This window comes from Artemia sp. Qi Xiang Cuo, chromosome 13 (genome assembly GCF_049724085.1).
Source record: "Artemia sp. Qi Xiang Cuo chromosome 13, ASM4972408v1, whole genome shotgun sequence".
Lineage (NCBI taxonomy): Eukaryota > Metazoa > Arthropoda > Branchiopoda > Anostraca > Artemiidae > Artemia > Artemia sp. Qi Xiang Cuo.
Window position 1 is genome coordinate 4,014,381 of NC_142806.1, and position 20,185 is coordinate 4,034,565.

At 34.6% G+C, this 20,185-nt stretch overlaps 1 protein-coding gene across 1 annotated transcript in view; it reads right to left on the minus strand.

Moving 5' to 3' along the window:
• The window catches only part of LOC148944859 (sodium channel protein Nach-like), a 376,236-nt gene that overhangs the window by 246,898 nt on the left and 109,153 nt on the right, over positions 1–20,185 (minus strand). The window lies entirely within an intron of this gene.

The following is a 20,185-nucleotide window of genomic DNA, read 5'->3' on the forward strand; positions in this document are numbered from 1 at the left end:
ATAGTGCCTGCATTTGAATATTTTCATTCGGATACAGGTGGGCATTTAGGAGTTATGAAAACGTTCCATAAGTTAAAACAGTATTTTTACGTGCCGTCTGCAATGACAAAATTTAAAGAATTCGTAAGTACATGCGAAGCATGTAACCTAAGAAAAATCCCCCCAGCTTACCCGAATCCTCCAATGGGGAGGATCCCGGTAGCAAAGTACCCCTTTGATATTATCTCATTTGACCTATACGGGACAAGTGGAGGCTTACCTGTTTCTAGCAGAGGTCATACTTGTATTCTTTCGGTTATAGATCATTTTTCCGGGTTTACTTTTGCAAAAGCATTAAAAAGTCAAGGTGCTTATGCCACAAGTAAGGCGTCAGCAAAATTATTTTTACAATTTGGAATTCCTAATAAAATTTTGAGTGACAACGGGAGCAATTTTGTTTCGAAAGTAACAAAAGACTTGATGAGTTTTCTTAATATAGAGAAAATGGTGACAACCCCGTACAACCCGCAAGCTAATGGTAAAATAGAAAAAAGGCATAAAATATTTTCGAACGTATTAAGTATATATACAAAAGACAATAGGAGTGACTGGGATAAATTCTTACCTTATTTAACTAATGTAATCAACACTGCTTATTCCGAAACAACCAAAGATAATCCATTTTCTTTACTTTTTAGTCGAGATTTTAGAATCCAGTATGATGAGATTATTGAATCTCAGCAGTATTATAACAACTCAGAAGATTATAAACAAGAATTCATAAATAGGAAGAGGAAAACTTATAAAATAGTTAGGCAAGAGCTGGAAAAATCTAAAATAAATCAAGAGCTTAGAAACCAACTCAAAGATAAGGGTAATATAAATTTCAAAATAGGAGACTTCGTTTACCTAAAGAATGAAGCAAAAACGGAAGGAAAAAACTTTCCAACAAATATTCCGGACCGTACAAACTAATAAGAAAGTACGATAATGAATATAATTTTAAAATAGAAAACCCCGATAGTGGAAGAACTTACAAGGCGCATGTTAGCCGAATAAAAAGAGCAAAATTTCCAGAGAGATGGGTATCACATCCCTCTTCTAGTGATTCCTCAGATTCAGAAAGTGAGCCCCATAGGTCAAGATTGGCAGAGTTAAGACCCTTTAATTTCAAGCAGGACTATTTTAAGAATGACACTGACGAGGAAAATTTTGAAGAATTTTTAGCTGCGAAAAATATAGTTAGTCCAGAGAAAAAATCCCTAATACCAGTAAGAACAAGAACGCCAAAAAGACCAAAAAGTTATTCATCGGCGAGTGCAGGAGATTTGGATTATACAATATCTCCAAAAACCCAATTTTTCCCCGATAGAATTTCGACCCCATGTCCCCCCAAAAGAATCCAGACGATATGGTTTCCCGTGCAACACCTATAGAAAGGCCCCTGTCCTTAAAGGAAGAATTAAACAGAGCTGTAGAAACCCCCGGTATTAAAGTAAAGAAAACTCCTACCAAAGATTTAACTAAAACAAACCTGCGAGAAGCTATGGATTTCATAAATTTTCCCATAAAAACGAGTCAAACTATATTGCCCGGGAATAAAACTCTCACGAGTAATCAGCAAGGTCAGTATAATAGTATACGTGTATCTAAAGCCAAACATAAACAGTGGACTTCACTGGGGAAATCCTTGGGGCAAAAATAGCTTATCCCCCTGAAGAACAGACCTTCAAATAATTGAGGAAGACCGCCAAGACTCTTGATTCCTCCCAAGGATCCCCTTAATGAGTTGACTACCCTATGCGGAGGACTCAAAACGAAGACTTAGAGAATATGGCTTCAACTTTTAAATGAGAAAAAATTTAAGACGGACAGACAGGTCACGCCTAACGAACAACCACCTCTCAAGTTCTACTTCCGGGTTTATCGGACACCAGTGCCAAAGAGTCTGGCGGTGAATCAGAGAATATAGTAGTTAAAGAAATAGGGAAATCAAAGCCGACCTCAGCAGCCGCACACGGGAAACAAACGAAATTAAAAGGGCAAGAATTTTTGAAAAAACAATACAAAAAATTTGACCTTATTTCGCTAGAAACCGAAAAAGAAAAAACCGCAAGAAACAGACGAGAAAATAACGACACAGTCAGGCAGAACGGTTAAAAAACCTGACAGATGGAAATATCCCTAATTAATGTAAAGAAAAATTCCAAATTTCTTATAAAAATCAACTTGTGATCCACCATAATAAATTTAACAATGTGCAAGTAAAGTTAACCAAGTAAATATTAATGAAAAAAAAAAAATACTAATACGAGTGATGTCAAAACGTCGGCAATCAGGGAGAAAGGCCCAAGGTGAGAAGCTCGTGGTCGACCGATGGTGACAAATAGTATTTTTAGGTCCTGTGTGGCACATTCTGCCTACTAGGTAAAAAAACCTTACGAAAAAAAAAATTAACTATACCCCTATAAATGTGAATTAATCAGTTGAACAACCTAAAATGCACCCAGTTATTGAGGTCAATAACGGAACTTATATCATGGGGAGGGGGGGTTCGGTCTTCCCTATCGATCGTGTTTTCAAAGACAATATCATCTGTTCTATACGTTTTGTTGTTATACTTGGCCACTGGACACCGGGTGTAGAAGCAAGACGTAGGGAAAAGAAGATTTTGGACGCTCTCCCAGCCCCAGTAGCCTATTTGAGTTTAGCAAGGATACGTCCCTTTACTCCTCCATGGAATTCAACTTATATTCTACAAATGAACTATGGAAATGATCCTCTACTCAGTATTAAGTTGTCTAATCAAATAAAAATGGATGGACCAAGTTTTGTGGGAAGCCTGGGGAGGAACTCAAAGCCCATGCAGCTTTTAATTTATTGGATTTTGGCGGTCCCCTCGGATTTTCTATGAAAACTCAACCCATGTCCTAACTAAGATGGATATTATCCAAAACAAGAAATTATCAGTACAGAAGCGTCTAATTATATGAAATATTCTGTGTTAATGCCGATTACAATTCTTCTAGGCCTACACATAAAATAGTATACTAATGTATTTATGTACTGCACGCTGGCCTATTCGTGTGTTTCTTACTCGAAAAATATAATTTTTCTTACTTGTGAAACATATGTGCCAATGGTTGGCTATTGATGCGTTCATAGGTAGAATTTCAATGAGGATGTGGAATTATATCTCAATACTAATATGTAACATTTTTAAACCATTTGATCATTTAAGATACATGGATTGAAACCCTGTGTATGTCCAATGGCGACTAAGTAAAACCCATAAGGAATTACCTATTAATGTTAAGGTGTTTTTTGCTTAACGGATTCTAATAAGACTTTAATATCATATTTATTTATTTAGTGCTGAAGGGTTTGCTCAAACAATAGCCTTCTAAAAAGATATTGATGTCAGTTCTTCATTACGCTTATATTCTTTGCCAAGCATCAACTGGAATCTACGCGGGCAAGCCTGGAAATCCTGCATCTAATTACCTTATTCGAAAGGTGAATATGAGGCACCAATATTGACTTGTAATTACGGGAAAGTCCTCAGAATAGGAAGATGAAAACTAAAAGAAAAACACGGGGAAACAGCCGAAATGCAGAGGTTAAACCCAACACCCCCTGAGAACGTCTAAGCCAAGAAGTAGGGAAGACATTAGAAAACGAGTGGGTATTGAGGTCTCCACTCGTCCTCGCTATGTCTTTTTCCCTCATTGTAGTATCGTTTACGTAAAACCGTGTGGTTATGACGCTGCACATGCGTTTCTTAAACAGCACGGACGTGCGTGAGCAATGCAGGCATGAAATAATTTGTAAAATTAGACCTCAAAAAATTAACCATGTAGCATAAACTCTGTTTAAATGATTATTTTAAATCTAATGTAAAATTAACTAAGTGCTGAAAGAAGTTAAAATAAAGTGTATGTAGTAGTGTATATTAGAAAGTATAATAAGAGACCACACTTAAAGTTGAAGAATTAATATTTTTTCACGTCGTTAGGCTATAACAACTTAGAAGAAACTTATATGTATTGAATTTACCAATGGGAACTATGTTGTTTTATTATAACCCAATCAATGCATGACTTATTTGTACTATAAGTATTTACTTCAAAGAACGTGTGATTGAGCCTCGTTATTTTTATTACAGGAAGTGGATGGACACATTAGATATAGAGCATTACAATGAGTTGCCCATTGCAGATACAACCTAGTAGCATCTATTTTCATCATACCTCAACCAACCAAGAGTACTCACCATAGACTCCAGGCAATTTTCATCCCAGCTTCGTCCACGAAAACAACAGTTAGCTTCGATCATTCAACCTTCAACCACAAACCATATTACGTGTCAGGTAACATATTTGAATATCAGTATCCAGTGCTTTATCGAACTATATAATAACATAATGCTGAGAACCCCATCAGTCAGTACAAGATATAAATACATAGATATCGCCTTTGATACCCATTTTTGGACCCAATAATCATTTGACAGTACATTGAAGATATTGGAAGCTAACTGATATTTAACAATATTTGAAGATAAATGATATTTGAAGACGATATTTGAAGATTTTTGAAGCTGAAAGTTAAAGACAATTTGAAGTTTAATTCTGAGAACCCTATTAATCAATACAACATAAACGATATTTAACGATATTTGAAGTCAAAGAATATTTGAAGATGTTTGAAGTTGAAATTAAAGACAATATGTTAAAAGAGTCACTATAGTTGGATGTCAACCCGATCCAAAGCCAAACTTCAATTACCCCGTGATTAGCCTAGGAATCACCGCAAAGGGTAATCGACGCAAGCCATGAGCTAACAATTTCATAAAAGGCACAAATGAACAATTTTACGCGAGAATACATTCTCCATGTGCCTCAAAATGTCCGAAAAAATGATATGCTGAGAAGAAAATAACCGCACGCCCAGTGTTCGACCCCTTAATGATAAGGCACCCTATGAACTATAAAAGGAAAAGCAGGTGAGAGTGAACCCTGCTCGCGTATGCCAACACCCGCAGTTGGAAGCGTCATTTTCCAGTTGAAAATTAGAGAAAGCTCATCATGTGAACACAATCATGCTTGAACTGTCCCATGAAGAAACCATATCTTAAGCGCTTTAAAAAATTTTGCCAAGACGAAAGCAGTGAAGGACAATAATTTACAACAGGAGGGTTGAGTACACTAAGGACTCGAAGGTAATAAAATAGATGTGAATTTACATATGTTACTTCCTAATAACTTGGACAACTCAAAAATCCCAATAGTGAAAGTGTTTTAATGTTACCAGTGAATATGGTAAACCCAATATTGTTTGTTATAAATCATTCATGTATGTACCGCTAGATATTCAAGTAAAATTAGGTGTAGTGTTATCTTGTTATCCGTTTAATGTAGTGTGGATAGAATGTACTATGTCATATAGACAGCAAAAAAAAAGCCTTGTAAAAATCGAAAAAAAAATCTTTAGTATAGTAGCTAGCATAGAACCATGAATAATCTTAGTCCGGTAGATGAATTTTAGATAGGGATGTAGAATAAAATAAGAAAAGTAATAGAGAAAATTTTTAGCACCCCTGGTTAAGCCATAAGATAAATATAAAATAATTATGTAGAAGAAATATTTAATAAATTAAGATCATTTTAAAATCCCCAGGGCGATCAATCGTTAGTGATGAGACGTCATTAATCGTTGGGAAGGGTAATATGTACCACGAGGAAAATGCGATATATTCTAAATACAGAAGTTTCTTCTTTTTTAAGATAATTCCGTCTTCCTCTAATTAAGTTAAATCTAGTTACAAAAATGAAAAGTCCTCAATCAGCAAAGAAAAAAAGTGCAGTCACCCCCAGACTAAGAATGGCGCTATCCAAGCTTTAGATTTCGCTAAGAGAGTGAGTAATAAAAAATATGCTACGTACAATATTTCTGAGAAAGTTTAAACGATAGAAACCGTTTGAACGTCCAAATCATCAAAAATAGTTAAGAAAGATTATTGGACGACGGGTTCACATCCTTGGTCCATTCGGGCCAATGGTGAGCCAGTTCTCAAGGCGCAGGACTGAAAAGCTATGTTTGATAGTGGGGTAGAAGTGCTTTTTAAGATGATTAGTAAACCAGATTCTGGACCACTCAGACAACATTCTTATATTCTTCCATCATTGTCACCGTATTATCATTTGAAGTTACCCATTGCTGTGCACCTAGGTATGTAGGTTCAATAAATCTATTGCCTTTTTTATCTGTGTTTATTTCATTTTATATGTCTGCATCTAGTCTGATAATAGGTAATTAGTTCGCATGTCTCCAAGGTAAATGCTCCCAGGGAATCGGATCTCCAGATAGCTCTAGAAAGAAGAGGCCACATTTTTTCATCCCTACAAATACCAAAAGTTGTCATCGCTACAGCTTGGAAGAACGTTTCTAACCCCTGTTAGCCTATAATTATTTGTGTCTCTGAAGTCAGATCTAATCGTGCCGTGGAAACAAAGCTCTGAGACGTCAGAATTTTTTAGTTCAATAATTCTTATTTCCTCATAACTTTTGATGGATTAAATTAAATGAAATAATTTAAAGATATTCAAAATCAGCAATAAAATACAATTCAATTAATATGTATATTGGAGAAATTACAGTGTCCGGTTCAAATATAAGAAGTAATAATAGGGAAATAAACCTATGCCATTCATATCTGATTTATTGAGAAAGCAAGGTTTTATTTCTGACTAGTAAGAATACGTTAGATTCAGATACTAAATTCTCTATCGCCACAAAATAAATAAGATTTCCATCACTACAATTGCTAAGTTATTTTCGACGATATATTAGAAGTTAGCCGACAATAGCTCAGCCTTTGACAAATATTAAAAGAAAATAAGGCAAGTTTGAATGTCCACCGGACGCTATAGAAGCACTGAATGCAATAAAAAGGGAATTATTGAAGGCCCCCATACTCTAATTGCCACATTTTTGCACTGTTCCATAACACTGTCAATCTTATCCGTACATTCGTTAACTTTCACACACAAGGTTGTAAAAGTGTCTTGTGGAATTTTCGGAATTTTCGGAATCTTGATATCGCAACGTCGTTTCTATAAAGTTCAATACCGGCGCATAAACATAACTGTAGTCAGCCATGCTGACGTGCCGTAACTATTCCACAATCAGTCCTTCAGCAAGTACAAGTCGTTATCCATAGGGCAGGTTAATAATTATCCAAGAATGTCTATTTCAAGTTCACGCGCCGAGCGCTGAATGAATACAAACAGAATGAAAGAACCTAGGAGCAAGGGAAGTGTAAGGACACCCTCAACTGTCCCCCACAATTTACGGGTAATTTAATACCGGCGGGTACAATACGTCGCTTGCGGGAGGTTCCTTCCCCTCTTCTGCTAGTTCCCAGTACGCTTCTTAACGATAAGGAATCAAAAATAGCACTATAGAATATTGAAACTATAGATGGCGTACCAATCTATCCGAGAAAACAGAAGTCGCTGGCGAAAATACCCAGTGAAAAGGGCTTATTCTATCAATTGGAGAAGGTCATACAAACACTACTTGACAAAAAATCTATCTTTGGAGGGTAAACAACAACAGGAAAAGACCTCAAAATAATTCAAAAACTTTTTCCAAGTTACCAGCAAAGATGCAAACTCAGATGCACTACTATTTCGCCAAATCCATAAAAATTTACGGTCATGGCACAACTAAAACAAGCAAAAGATAAAAAACAGCTGTAGATCAGTTTGTCGACTGCTAAGTTATTTCCGACGATATATTAGAAGTTAGCCGACAATAGCTCAGCCTTTGACGAATATTAAAAAAAAAATCAGGCAAGTTTGAATGTCCACCGGACGCTATAGAAGCACTGAATGCAATAAAAAGGGAATTATTGAAGGCCCCCATACTCTAATTGCCACATTTTTGCACTGTTCCATAACACTGTCAATCTTATCCGTGCATTCGTTAACTTTTACACACAAGGTTGTAAAAGTGTCTTGTGGAATTTTCGGAACTTCGGATAATTTCCAAATGGTGAACCGTATCTTAAACTCAGTTACAGAGCTCAATAGTTTCACAGTATCATACATATCACTGGCTAGCGTTTCTCTCAAAGCTTGACTACGCCTTTCCTTCACATACTGCTCACCAAAACTGTCTGCTATCTCGTTCAGTTTTTCATGGTTTTCTCGAAGAATCTCCCTCGTAAAAAATTTCACAGCTGTAATCACGGCTGCCTCTTTCGTTACGCTATCTTGATATCGCAAAACCGTTTCTATAAAGTTCAATACCGGCGCATAAACATAACTGTAGTCAGCCATGCTGACGTGCCGTAACTATTCCACAATCAGTCCTTCAGCAAGCACAAGTCGTTATCTGTAGGGAAGGTTAATAATTATCCAAGAATGTCTATTTCAAGTGCACGTGCCGAGCGCTGAATGAATACAAACAGAATGAAGGAACCTAGGAACAAGGGAAGAGTAAGGACACCGTCAACCGTCCCCCGCAATTTACGGGTAACTTAATACCGGCAGGTACAATACGTCACTTGCGGGAGGTTCCTTCCCCGCTTCCGCTCGTTCCCAGTACGCTTCTTAACGATAAGGAATCAAAAATGGCACTTCAGAAAATTTAAACTATAGATGGCGTACCAATCTACTCGAGAAAAAAGATGGCGCTGGTGAAAATACCCAGTGAAAAGGGCTTATTTTAACAATTGGAAAAGGTCATACAAACACTACTTGACAAAAAGTCTATCTTTAGAGGGTAAACAACAACAGGAAAAGACCTCAAAATAATTCAAAAACTTTTTCCAAGTTACCAGCAAAGATACAAACTCATATGCACTACTATTTCGCCAAATCCATAAAAATTTACGGTTATGGCACAACTAAAACCAGCAAAAGATAAAAAAAAGCTGTAGATCAGTTTGTCGATTGCTAAGTTATTTTCGAAGATATATTAGAAGTTAGCCAACAATAGCTCAGCCTTTGACAAATATTAAAAGAAAATAAGGCAAGTTTGAATGTCCACTGGACGCTATAGAAGCACTGAATGCAATAAAAAGGGAACTATTGAAGGCCCCCATACTCTAATCGCCACATTTATCACAAAAATTATGTTTGCAAACAGACGTTTTGGCATATGGAATTAGAGCAATACTGTTGAATATAAATTCTGAAGGAGAAGTATCAATAGTTCAATATGCAAGCAGATCACTGACAGAGGCAGAAAGAAAATATTCAATGATTGAAAGAGAATGCTTGGCAGTTGTACTTTTTACCGAATTTTTTCGCCAATTTTTACTTGCAAACAAGTTCACTTTGCGCGTAGATCAGAAATCACTAATATGGTTATATACAATGCAAAATACTTCAGCAAGGCTGACAAGAGGCAGACAAGGCTAACAAGATTTGCTTCAACACTTCTTCTTCAAGCTTATTCATCTAGCACGATATATATAAAAGGCTGAACAAACATTCTACCAGATTGTTTATCACATAATCCAGGTACGGAAGAATATTTGTTAACCGCTATCCAAAACGACTTTGAAGATGCGGAATTATTATCTAATGAAGATATTTCGCAACATCAAGATATAGACAGATTTTTAGCAATGAAATCATTTTTACTAAACGGAAAAGAGGTTCCGGAACACTTCAAACATTTTCTGAAAGTCCTAGATAATTTTGATCTAGATGGAGCAAAAATCTTTTGATAAAGTATTACAGAGCACCACAGGAGTATAGAAGAAATGAATTAAAAAATATTCCAGTAATTCCAAAATCACTAGAAGGAAAAATTTTACAGATGGCACACACCATAAACGGCTGCCACATGGCACAAAAAATGTAATCAAAAGTAAAAACATTCAAAAATGACTGTCAAGAATGGGCCAAGCAATAGTCGCCACCAAGGATGCCCAACGCCAAATTAGTTGAATATCCAACACCTTCAGGGGTAGGGGAATTAGTTTCTATTGACATTTGGGGTATAAGGGAAGGTCTACTAATTTCTAGGAAAGGGAATCACTTTGCATTATCAATACTGGGTTATTTCAATTCATATTTTTAGGCTTTCCCAATTAAAGAGGAAAATACGAGCTCTATAGCAAAGGTTTTAGTAGACCATTTATTTTTGGAACATGGAATTCTCGGATTTTACTTGGTGACAGTGATCCATGCTTTAGAGCAAATATATTAGACGAAATAACGGAATATATGGGTATAAAACGCTGGTATACTTTAGCATATATGGATTCCGCCAGCGGAAGAATTGAGCGAAAGCATAGGGAGCTGGCTTATACGCTAGGGATACATAGAAGGCAGGAAAACAAAAGCTCGGTTGAACATTTTTCTTTTGTAGTCTTTGCAGTAAATACGGCTTACTTACTTTAAAAAAAACCTTTTTCAAGAAACGTTTTTTTTATAACAATTGAGGGATCCTAGAGTATAAATGGATGAAATACAAAATGATAGAATATATTACAATCTAGATCAATATAAACAAGAAATGTTCATGCATATGGACAGAGCGGTGGAATATGCTAAAAAGAATTTGGAAGATGCAAAGACATTACAAAAAGAAAATTATGCCAGAAAAAGTCAAAATAAGACAAAATAAAATTAAAGAGACCTGGCTAAGTTAAAAAAAACAACCTAGAAGGAACTAAAAGGTAAAACCAAAATTGATGGAACTTTTAGAAAATTAAAGATACTGCTAAATAACTCAACGTATGTTTTAAAGCTCCAGGATAGAAAAATGGAAGAGGTAGTGCATCATAACAGGATGAAAAACGGATTATTTAAAGAAAAGTCATGGAAATTTCAGCCTGTTTCTTCAGTTGAAAAAAATGATGAACCAATTACGCCAGTATATATAAAGAGACTATATCAATTTAATGACCTTTTTAATGACCACAATAGACGGGAAGAGAGGAAGGAATATTTGGTCCAGTCTTGGCTACAAAATTTCAATAGCCAACGAGACAAAATGACTAATGTTCAATACCTATCTGATAGTAGTGATGAAAGTGACGAAGAAAATTTCAAAGACAACCTACTAGTTCAAGACATAATAAAGCAGAGATTAAGTCCAAAAAAGAAAAAAATTGGAGGAGATGCAAGAATTCTCTAAAGTCCATGTACTAGAATTGCCGGCGATCTTGACACAGAAATGGCTTTCTTAACAATTGCCAGGTACAAGAAGAGATCTAAAAGCTGGTAAGACAGACATTTTCTACAGAAACTGAAATGCCTAGGCCTGGTACCTCGAAGAAAAAATACTTTAAGATAAAAGCTGTGGAGCAAGGTAAAAAAAACTAAAAATTCAGCAGCAATTTACAACTTTGGCCGCGTAAGTGGCCAAATTGCTAATCCGAAAGGCGAAGGGTCAAGAGGATTACAGAGCTTTGATGAAGCAACGAAACCACGCTGAAATTCAGAAACTTGTATGCCATACTATAGAGACCACTGAAAGACTTGTTAGTATTACAAGGAGGAAAAAGTAAAGTTAGGAATCCAAAACTTACAAGAGGAAACGCAAACTGAAAAGGATAGGGCTAGCATTGATCTCAGTCGCCTATATTTGAGTAAAGCTATATTAATTTTTGAAAAAGAAAACGAATAAAAAGCCTGTGCAGAAATATCTACACCTTTCTTAATCTACATGTAAATAAGTCAAAGTTTTCTTCATAATGAAATTTCCTTAGAATTTTTTCAAAGCCACATAAGACTTAGCCTAGTCTATATATTTGTCAAACGACTCCCGGAGAGAACCAAAATTGGATCTAATTGACGTCACAGTTTCCTATTCAATAAAACTATCTCCAGAATAAAGCAAAGCACTGTTGCGGAAACCAACAATTTTGGACAGAAAAAAGGTGCTAGGTAAAAGAAACTTAATTCAAAAAAATAAGCTATAACCTAAAGTTTAACAGCAGAAACTGCCAATAACAATATCCCTTAAAAATAGCTTAAAGAACCCTTAAAACTCCCTTAAATAAGAAGGCTAAAACCAGAGCATCAGATTAGACTACAGTAATACTCTGGTTCAGCCCTCCTAACGAGTAGTGAAGAAGACATGAAAAACTCACTAGATTTAAAAACAAAATTAAACATTCCTATAAACTCAACGAGGGAACATAGGAAAATGAACAGAAATTTGTTCATATATTTTTCCCAGATTAGAGTTATCAAGAAACCGCAGACAGAGCAAACCTTATGCAAGCGGCTATTTAGCTTGCCAAAAAATTATTTTCTATCTGTTTTGCAAATTAGATCGTAATTACAACTAGAATAAAATTTGCAACCATTATATCGTAAAAATCAAATCCTTATGAACAAATGGGCTAGAAAATTGTCTCACAAAACTTGATAGGCTAGACCAAACGAGCTAACCGAACGAGACTAGTGCGATTCTTTTGTACAAAATTAGCACAAATAAGTATAATATTGTTCTAGGGAGATACCTAGTGATCACAGGTGTAATCCTGGCTGTGATTAAACAGAAATACTGAAGATATGCTTCAGGTAGAGTTGAAAATTATGCTGTTCATGTGGGAGTCGTGTTTTGGGAAAATGACTAGTATAGCATAAACAATTTTAAAAGACACATGAATAGCCAAAATGTTCTAAGTTGAAGTTGAAATTTAAGGAAGGAATACTAAAAGTTTGGGAAGTTAAAGCAAAATCAGCTATATCGCTCATATGTCTTAAAATAAATTACCTTATGTATAAAAAAATGAAGGCAAGGACATATTCCTTGTAGTAGGGCCACCGTTTTGACAAGGGAAAGAGCCCAGAATAAGATTGTGGTCACAAACAAAGAGCATCGGTACAAATAACTGACTATTGTGTGTGCAGGTTCATAATAGTCCTTACAGTTGTACTCAGAAACTATCGACATTACTAGGCTGTTTGGTGGCACATGGACCCCCCACCAAAATATTTGCTTAGGAATTTTTAGTGGTGATTCTTCGGCTTGGGATTGATCATGTGACATTATTTTTGCGTAAAAATAAAGAGATCAAAAATTTAAAGTCTGTATTGCTAAAAAGGTTTTGTGTGATTAATATTTAGCTGCCATATTTGAAGCTGCATGCTGAGCCTTGTCCTATAAGGACATTTAAATTGAGATGACAAATAAAAAAAAGAAATGACAGGTGAATACTTTATTAAACTATCGCAATTACCGGAAATTCAAAAGAATTAAAAAGCTCAAAAGTTTGTATAAACAAACATAGAGTAAGCTGAAAGCAATTATAGAGACAAGTGTGTTCAAAATAGAAGAAAAGAAAAGTTAGAAAACAAAAATTCAGAAAAAAATGCGAATAATAAATGTATTTAGTAATATATAGATATGCATATAGTGATATATAATGTTATTGAGGAAATATATAGTTATAAATACATTTTGCAAACCTTTAATAACTTTGAAATTTTTCTCGTACAAATTTTCAAATATTTAAATTTTAATAACAAAGTCTTGTTGTAAGAAATGTTGTGTACTGTGTATAATGTATACTTAAAATTTGAAAAATTCATTTCGTTCTAAATACACTTCCGATGTAAATTAAACTCCCCTAATTGAGTTTAAAATTTCGTTTCAAACTCTCTCTTAACTTCATAAACAGAGAAAGAAAAACCGCATTTATTTATCAGCCAAATATCCCTTTAAAAAAGCACAAAATAAAAGATGATCTGTTTTGAGTACCAGCTTGAGGAATTTCAAGAATACTCTGTTGTACTCTGTGGATTTTTTGTTTTACAAAACAAAGGAGTCTTGAACATTCCCAGACGCTATTGACAGATTTGAAAGGCAAAAAAATACAAGTTTTTTGCAAGTACCAAACTAATGAGAGGGATTGGAATTTCGCTGAATTATTTTGCAAAACATAGTGGGACATTGTTTAAAACTTAGTTTAGAAGTGCTCTTAGGAATGTGTGCACTTAATGATCAAAATATTGCGAAAAAACTATTGGGTAGGCAGTCAACATAATGAACTTAGTTTGTCAGCATAATGATAAGTAGGGGGCCCTCCAACAGGAGTTGGGCCAATCGTAAAATAGTGTTTAATGCTCAGAATCGGAACCTATGTTATATGGGAGTAAAAAAGTGTTTTTATGAGGGTAGAATATGATTTCAGTCACGAGACACAGAAAAATTATGTTCCAGCCATTCTGATCAAATTTGTTGTACACCTGAAATTTAAGTCTCAATAAAAACCATTACTTTTCTATTTGTGTTATAGTTTTTTTATTTCTGTATCTAGTATCCCAGGGTAGACAACTATTTCGAGTGTCTCAATGGGAAACGGTATCACGGTATCTAAAAAATCCACGAAGTGCACCTATGGCTCTTGATCGATGGCTCCCCTGCACAGCTAATCACCTCAAAATGACATTCAGTTTTATGACTTAACGCCTTTTATTTCCGCAAAGAGGAAGTGGCGTGGTCGCCTATTTATCATACTCCCCCTTACAAGTGGTGTAATCATTAGCGGCGCAAGTCTAAAATAGTAACAGTGTAACAATAATTAACGGTACATGAGTGGCGCAGTCAATATTGCCACAAGGGTGCAATTCGTATTGTTACAGTTGGGGGGCAAGGCATATTGTAACTGTTAGCGCGATCGGAAAACTTATAAGGTGCAAACTAACGGCTTAAATCCCTACCATTAAACACCTATTACAAGGGGTGCGGTCGGTAGGATTCGCTCCCAGAGGGAATTTGATTTCCAATCAGATTCCCTATTTAAAATATGAAAAATTTTCCGTTCTAAATACATTTCTGATGTATATTAAACTCCCTTAATTTAGTTTAAACTCCCGTTTCAAACTCTCGCCTAAATTCATAAACAGAGAAAGAAAAACCGCATTTATTTATCAGCCAAATATCTCTTTAAAAAGCACCAAATTAAAGGCGATTATTTTCGAGTACCAGCTTGAGGAGAATCGAGAATACTCTGTTGTACTCTGTGGAACTTTTGTTTTACAAAACAAAGGAGTCTTGAACATTCCCAGACGCTATTGACAGATTTGAAAGGCAAAAAACTACGGGTTCTTTGCAAGTACAAAACTAATGAGAGGGATTGGAATTTCGCTGAATTATTTTGCAAAACATAGTGGGACATTGTTTAAAACTTAGTTTAGAAGTGCTCTTAGGAATATGTCCACTTAATGATCAAAATATTGTGAAAAAACTACTGGGTAGGCAGCTAACATAATGAACTTTGTTTGTCAGCATAATGATAAAGTAGGGAGCCCTCCAACAGGAGTTGGGCCAATCGTAAAATAGTGTTTAATGCTCAGAATCGGAACCTATGTTATATGGGAGTAAAAAAGTGTTTTTATGAGGGTAGAATATGATTTCAGTCGCGAGACACAGAGACATTATGTTCCTGCCATTCTGATCAAATTTGTTGTACACCTGAAATTTAAGTCTCAATAAAAACCATTACTTTTCTATTTTTGTTGTTGTATCTTTATGTCTGTATCTAGTACATAATAGTAGATCACTAGTTAGATTGACTCCATTGTATATTTTCAAAAGGACTATTATAAATAAACTAAGAGAGCCTACGTCCATGTATCGATTGCTCCCCGGCCTAATTAATCACCTCACATAGAAATTCAAGTTTATTATTTAATCCATTTTATTTTCTTCCATAGGAAGTGGCGTGGTCACCCATTTATCATACTCCCCATTACAAGTGGTGTAATCATTAGCGGCGCAAGTTTAAAATAGTAACAGTGTAACAATAACTAACGGTACAAGAGTGGCGCAGTCAATATTGCCACAAGAGCGCAATTCGTATTGTTACAGTCGGGGGGCAAGACATATTGTTACTGTTAGTGCGATCGGAAAATATTATAAGGTGCAAACTAACGGCTTAAATCCTTACCATTAAACACCTAACATTACAGTTGCTAAGCCCTTAAATGAAGGCCAACCTCAGTTCTCTGTTAGAGTCTTAAAATCTATTTGTTAGAGTAGGTGTTTCCTTCATATATAAATAGTGGATACAATATTTACCTGGGTAAGGTCACGATACCAAAAAAAAGTAACTAGCTCCTAGGAGCTGTAAATAAACCGCTCTTCGAAAATAGCCTAATTTTTTCTGTACAAAAGAGGCAGGAAACAATGGATTTCTATGTGATGGTTTCGCTTTGTGATTGATCTGATTATATGTCTAATTGTATTTATTTAAAATTTGTACAAAGCATAAACATTTCAATGAATAAATAAATTTTAAGGTTACATAATTATTGTTTGGTTTTAAGCAGTTAAATAATGTAAAAACATAACTTATGTAGTTTTTTTTTTTTTTTTTTTTTTTTTTTTTTTTTTTTTTTTTTATTGTATGGTATTGTTTATTCTCTTTAATCTTTATTTCATATATATTGTTTGATTTAGATTAATATTTATGGTTGTCTTAGTACTTTATTATTGTATTGTAAGGCCCACAACAAGCCAAGCTCCATGGGCTAAATAATTTTTCTTTACGTTTGTAATATAGTTTAGTATTAATAAAATGATTGATGATGATGATGATTGATAAATTACCAATATAAGTATATTGAACTAACACTTTGAGCATTTTTGATTTTTGGAAAAAAGTCTTGTTTTTGTGTTGCTCAAGAAATATTCTGTATTAATGCTTTATAAACAGTTAACCCGATACTAACTGTAATTAATTCCAATGATTGTGTATATACCGTGTTTTATTTTTCATAAGTAAATTTAAGTTTTAACCAGTAGTTTAATGCTCTATCTAAGCTTTTTGACTTCTAGTCAACGTATAGTTTTTTTTAGTGTGTAATATTACCATAAGTGATTAAATAATTCTAATTTAAGTTTTTAAAGAATGATGCAACAAGTCACCGTCAAGAAACAGAATGGTTCTATTTAAGCTGCATATTGTGTTTAAAGTAACGAGAGAAAAAAGTAATTACAAGTAGCTAGCCTCTCGCTTAACAAAAAAGAATGCAGTTGTATATACAAAATTGAGTGTTTTTTTACTATATATGGAACAATTTTTGCTTTATTCGTATTCTAATTTAAAAATTTATTTTAGATATAGCCTTAGTTTTTTTGGAAACCAAATTTTTGTTATATCTTTGTAGATCCATTTTTCAATAATTTTTTTTGCACATTTTGGGAATGCCTGCTAGGTAGCAAATTTCAAAGCCAGCTCAATTGTACCCTGATACCATTAGCTTATACCCTCAGAAACCAAAACATCACTGGTTAACTAATATTTTAGAGCTGTATGGAGTATAAAAGAACTTTTCTACCAATTCATCATCAAGTAAGATAAACTCAGAACCTAAATTAGGCTTAGGAAATATAAAAGAAAGTGCTATGTGTAGCCTAGATGGCTTTAAATTATTGAAATAATGTTGAAATGGTTTGTGTTGAAAGAAATATATGAAAGTTTAAAACCAAAATTGCTATGTATAATTTATTCAAGGGATTCCTTAAGCCGGAAGATAAATATTAAATCATCCATGTTATCCAAATAAATTATTTATTAATGGGATTTAAATTTAAACTCAAATTTATCAGTTAATTTCTAATATAACTTTATATATAATTTAAGTAAAGACACTAATATAAATGCTTAAACCATTGTGGGTCATACTAAAAAATAAGATGTATATTAGAAAGGTTGTGGAAAAAGTAGTTTAGCGTCATTAAGACAAAGGAAAGAAAAAGAGGAAGAGAAAAAAAAGACACGAATAACAAGGATAAATTCTGAAATTCATATCCTTGGAGATAAGGCATGACTGACATTTAAGTATAAACATAACCCTAATGAAACCCGTTGAGTTGTGTTCAGAGAATGACCAAAAAATAATGGCAGCGTAAGAAACATGTGCAAAATGCTTAAAATTTGTTGTTTTAAAAGTAAAATATATAGAGTTGGGACAAATCTTATCAAGGTGGGATGTATTGTAGTAAAGCTGACTAATTAAGTCAGAATTTTAATTTAGTAAAAATATTAAGACACAAATTATAAAGTGCAAAGTTTTGATATACCACTTCTTATTAAAATAAAAGAGCACATCCTGGTAGGTGTAGATTTGAAAAGGAAATTGAGAGATCACCACTTCCTTCCTAAGCGCGTCAGTGGGCACGACTTAATTTGGTTTATTTACAGTATAAAAGATACATTTTATAGGATTAGGGGGCAAATAACAATTTTATGTAGGACCTGCCTCATGTCCATCTATCTTGGGAATACCTTGGAAAAATCGTAAGTGTTTAATATGGTTTGTAATTTGTATTAAGGTATTATTGTGTTTGTTTTGTCTATTCGAAAATTAGTCCCAGTGGCTTATTTACAGCCAGATCCCGTATCATTGTGTAACCAACCCAAAATACATAAAAGGTACCAACCCAAACCTACGAAATACAAGTTGGTGACAGCTGGGTGGGCAACTATAGCCATACTTCACAACAAGCATAACCTTAATTTACAACCTTAACCTTACTTTACTTCATCCGTTCGGAAAATAGTCATATCTTGAGTACCCGACAAACCCAGTACAATGGTACCATGAGTTTTCACAAACATTACTTCGCTTATACCATTTCCAAATAATTATAAATCCCGATTTAGGGATTGCATCGCCAGTTCATATAAGGTCCTGTAGGATTTATCAAAGGATAAATTGTAGAGTGGAATTCTATTTAATTTACATTTAAGAGATGAAAGTCCAAACAATTCAAATTTATGCGGAGAATCTTTAAAAAAAAAACCAAAGCAACTTTTCACTTTAAAAAAAACCAAAGCAACTTTTGAAGGAATTTTACAATTGATAAATGATGAATCAGTGTACGTACGTGTACTTATAGCGGTATGCCGTTGATTTGTGATCGCATGTGTAGCGAGCATTTGGATATTATTTCCGGAGGTTCTTAATTTTTTAATTCCCAAGGCAGTAGAACTGATAACTTGTTTTTTCGTACATGAAATATTGCTGATGTGACATACTGTTACATAAGGTGCAGTGCCAAGTACTTTTCGCAAAATAAAATTGGACGGTGCGATTTGTATCTTTATATCAATATTAACATTGGGAGGCAACCATTGAGGTATATTAAATATCTCACCATTCAGTTTACCAACCAAGTGTAAATGTTAGTTGCCACATCTATATGTATATTGCCAGTGTCAGTGTCCGTTTAATATTCATATCGAATAGTAATACCTCTCAATTTCTTTTCGAACATTGGAGTCATCAGCATGAATTGTATATAACTTGCATAATTTGAAAGATTGTTGCTCGGTCTCACCAATATTCACATTTATGTAGACACTGATTTGTCTAACTAAATTGTGTAGTATACACTTTTCATAGGATAACCCCTCGGCTGCATTTGGTTTCTCATTGCTAGATTTTTTAACAATTACATAGTCTATGAATGTTGAAGTCAAATCTATGAAATAATCTTCACTAGAATAAAATTGAAAATGGAAGTTTTCAGAGAGCGGCTGTTGAGGTTAGAAATGTTCATAGTTTTATGTTTTAGACTGATATGTTTTACATAGTCTTCATGTTTTAAACTGACACCTATACTTCCTGCATTGAAAAGATTTAAAGATGAATTGACAGAAGGATTAGATTCTTTGTGTGGTAGATATGCCAATTCTAGGAAAAGAAATCCTTATTTGATCTAACAATTTTTACCTTCTTTTTCTTGTTTGGTGCTTTACGCTTTCGCGCTGAGTTGAGACGGATGTGTGATGAGGTCTTTCTCATCTTTTTTAAGTATTTTCCGCCTTGTCGTGATTTCAGTGGCTCGCCTAGGGATATGACACCGGACCCGAGATTTCTTGAAACACTTTCTTTAAAATATTTCCCAGAGCCCGACCCAGTAAGCCCAGAGCCCGACCTCCTGTAATAGTCCATTCCATGACAAAATTATCGTTGGCCAAGAGTTTTAAAATAAGAATCAATATCATGACAAACATAATGGGTTCTACCAGCCATCTAACTAAGTGGGTTTAATATGACATTTAAACACGGTAAAACCTTTTGTTATTGCCAGGGGATCCCCCAATTCACTTCTTAATGTTAACGGAAAGAGCTCCAAATACGAAGTGTTTACTTGAATGGATTGAAGGTTATCCGAACCCTTCAGCAGACAATTGATATCTTCGAAATCCCTGAAG